Source organism: Lissotriton vulgaris, unplaced genomic scaffold (assembly GCF_964263255.1).
Source record: "Lissotriton vulgaris unplaced genomic scaffold, aLisVul1.2 SCAFFOLD_5429, whole genome shotgun sequence".
Taxonomy (NCBI): Eukaryota; Metazoa; Chordata; class Amphibia; order Caudata; family Salamandridae; genus Lissotriton; species Lissotriton vulgaris.
Genome location: NW_028255318.1, coordinates 45,416 through 49,548, shown reverse-complemented (window position 1 = coordinate 49,548; position 4,133 = coordinate 45,416).

Sequence of the window (4,133 nt, the reverse complement as noted above, 5' to 3'; positions counted from 1 at the left end):
GCAAATTAGTCTGTTCCTGTCCCAGTGCATGATGGGAACAGGGCAAACCAAACTACAAAAGCCAATTCTTACACTGGGAAGGAAACAAGCTCCCGGGGACCGGTTTCTGGCATTACAGCCGTCTTCGGCCCGGTTTGCTTGAATCCTGATGGTGCAATGAGCAAGGGTCTCACATCTGAGAATACCCTTCCACGCTTAGGGTGGACAAAAATATTTACAACAAGGGGTGGTGAGGGACAGAGTCTCTGAATTAAGCAGAAAGCTCTCACCCAGTCAAGAGATCAGGGCTAGATCCAACACCGTTTTTTAGCTCACTGCACTATCCCAGTTTCAGAACCTGGCTGTATGCAAATTAGTCTGTTCCTGTCCCAGTGCATGATGGGAACAGGGCAAACCAAACTACAAAAGCCAATTCTTACACTGGGAAGGAAACAAGCTCCCGGGGACCGGTTTCTGGCATTACAGTCGTCTTCGGCCCGGTTTGCTTGAATCCTGATGGTGCAATGAGCAAGGGTCTCACATCTGAGAATACCCTTCCACGCTTAGGGTGGACAAAAATATTTACAACAAGGGGTGGTGAGGGACAGAGTCTCTGAATTAAGCAGAAAGCTCTCACCCAGTCAAGAGATCAGGGCTAGATCCAACACCGTTTTTTAGTTCACTGCACTATCCCAGTTTCAGAACCTGGCTGTATGCAAATTAGTCTGTTCCTGTCCCAGTGCATGATGGGAACAGGGCAAACCAAACTACAAAAGCCAATTCTTACACTGGGAAGGAAACAAGCTCCCGGGGACCGGTTTCTGGCATTACAGCCGTCTTCGGCCCGGTTTGCTTGAATCCTGATGGTGCAATGAGCAAGGGTCTCACATCTGAGAATACCCTTCCACGCTTAGGGTGGACAAAAATATTTACAACAAGGGGTGGTGAGGGACAGAGTCTCTGAATTAAGCAGAAAGCTCTCACCCAGTCAAGAGATCAGGGCTAGATCCAACACCGTTTTTTAGCTCACTGCACTATCCCAGTTTCAGAACCTGGCTGTATGCAAATTAGTCTGTTCCTGTCCCAGTGCATGATGGGAACAGGGCAAACCAAACTACAAAAGCCAATTCTTACACTGGGAAGGAAACAAGCTCCCGGGGACCGGTTTCTGGCATTACAGCCGTCTTCGGCCTGGTTTGCTTGAATCCTGATGGTGCAATGAGCAAGGGTCTCACATCTGAGAATACCCTTCCACGCTTAGGGTGGACAAAAATATTTACAACAAGGAGTGGTGAGGGACAGAGTCTCTGAATTAAGCAGAAAGCTCTCACCCAGTCAAGAGATCAGGGCTAGATCCAACACCGTTTTTTAGCTCACTGCACTATCCCAGTTTCAGAACCTGGCTGTATGCAAATTAGTCTGTTCCTGTCCCAGTGCATGATGGGAACAGGGCAAACCAAACTACAAAAGCCAATTGTTACACTGGGAAGGAAACAAGCTCCCGGGGACCGGTTTCTGGCATTACAGCCGTCTTCGGCCCGGTTTGCTTGAATCCTGATGGTGCAATGAGCAAGGGTCTCACATCTGAGAATACCCTTCCACGCTTAGGGTGGACAAAAATATTTACAACAAGGGGTGGTGAGGGACAGAGTCTCTGAATTAAGCAGAAAGCTCTCACCCAGTCAAGAGATCAGGGCTAGATCCAACACCGTTTTTTAGCTCACTGCACTATCCCAGTTTCAGAACCTGGCTGTATGCAAATGAGTCTGTTCCTGTCCCAGTGCATGATGGGAACAGGGCAAACCAAACTACAAAAGCCAATTCTTAAACTGGGAAGGAAACAAGCTCCCGGGGACCGGTTTCTGGCATTACAGCCGTCTTCGGCCCGGTTTGCTTGAATCCTGATGGTGCAAAGAGCAAGGGTCTCACATCTGAGAATACCCTTCCACGCTTAGGGTGGACAAAAATATTTACAACAAGGGGTGGTGAGGGACAGAGTCTCTGAATTAAGCAGAAAGCTCTCACCCAGTCAAGAGATCAGGGCTAGATCCAACACCGTTTTTTAGCTCACTGCACTATCCCAGTTTCAGAACCTGGCTGTATGCAAATTAGTCTGTTCCTGTCCCAGTGCATGATGGGAACAGGGCAAACCAAACTACAAAAGCCAATTCTTACACTGGGAAGGAAACAAGCTCCCGGGGACCGGTTTCTGGCATTACAGCCGTCTTCGGCCCGGTTTGCTTGAATCCTGATGGTGCAATGAGCAAGGGTCTCACATCTGAGAATACCCTTCCACGCTTAGGGTGGACAAAAATATTTACAACAAGGGGTGGTGAGGGACAGAGTCTCTGAATTAAGCAGAAAGCTCTCACCCAGTCAAGAGATCAGGGCTAGATCCAACACCGTTTTTTAGCTCACTGCACTATCCCAGTTTCAGAACCTGGCTGTATGCAAATTAGTCTGTTCCTGTCCCAGTGCATGATGGGAACAGGGCAAACCAAACTACAAAAGCCAATTCTTACACTGGGAAGGAAACAAGCTCCCGGGGACCGGTTTCTGGCATTACAGCCGTCTTCGGCCCGGTTTGCTTGAATCCTGATGGTGCAATGAGCAAGGGTCTCACATCTGAGAATACCCTTCCACGCTTAGGGTGGACAAAAATATTTACAACAAGGGGTGGTGAGGGACAGAGTCTCTGAATTAAGCAGAAAGCTCTCACCCAGTCAAGAGATCAGGGCTAGATCCAACACCGTTTTTTAGCTCACTGCACTATCCCAGTTTCAGAACCTGGCTGTATGCAAATTAGTCTGTTCCTGTCCCAGTGCATGATGGGAACAGGGCAAACCAAACTACAAAAGCCAATTCTTACACTGGGAAGGAAACAAGCTCCCGGGGACCGGTTTCTGGCATTACAGCCGTCTTCGGCCCGGTTTGCTTGAATCCTGATGGTGCAATGAGCAAGGGTCTCACATCTGAGAATACCCTTCCACGCTTAGGGTGGACAAAAATATTTACAACAAGGGGTGGTGAGGGACAGAGTCTCTGAATTAAGCAGAAAGCTCTCACCCAGTCAAGAGATCAGGGCTAGATCCAACACCGTTTTTTAGCTCACTGCACTATCCCAGTTTCAGAACCTGGCTGTATGCAAATTAGTCTGTTCCTGTCCCAGTGCATGATGGGAACAGGGCAAACCAAACTACAAAAGCCAATTCTTACACTGGGAAGGAAACAAGCTCCCAGGGACCGGTTTCTGGCATTACAGCCGTCTTCGGCCTGGTTTGCTTGAATCCTGATGGTGCAATGAGCAAGGGTCTCACATCTGAGAATACCCTTCCACGCTTAGGGTAGACAAAAATATTTACAACAAGGAGCGGTGAGGGACAGAGTCTCTGAATTAAGCAGAAAGCTCTCACCCAGTCAAGAGATCAGGGCTAGATCCAACACCGTTTTTTAGCTCACTGCACTATCCCAGTTTCAGAACCTGGCTGTATGCAAATTAGTCTGTTCCTGTCCCAGTGCATGATGGGAACAGGGCAAACCAAACTACAAAAGCCAATTGTTACACTGGGAAGGAAACAAGCTCCCGGGGACCGGTTTCTGGCATTACAGCCGTCTTCGGCCCGGTTTGCTTGAATCCTGATGGTGCAATGAGCAAGGGTCTCACATCTGAGAATACCCTTCCACGCTTAGGGTGGACAAAAATATTTACAACAAGGGGTGGTGAGGGACAGAGTCTCTGAATTAAGCAGAAAGCTCTCACCCAGTCAAGAGATCAGGGCTAGATCCAACACCGTTTTTTAGCTCACTGCACTATCCCAGTTTCAGAACCTGGCTGTATGCAAATTAGTCTGTTCCTGTCCCAGTGCATGATGGGAACAGGGCAAACCGAACTACAAAAGCCAATTCTTACACTGGGAAGGAAACAAGCTCCCGGGGACCGGTTTCTGGCATTACAGCCGTCTTCGGCCCGGTTTGCTTGAATCCTGATGGTGCAAAGAGCAAGGGTCTCACATCTGAGAATACCCTTCCACGCTTAGGGTGGACAAAAATATTTACAACAAGGGGTGGTGAGGGACAGAGTCTCTGAATTAAGCAGAAAGCTCTCACCCAGTCAAGAGATCAGGGCTAGATCCAACACCGTTTTTTAGCTCACT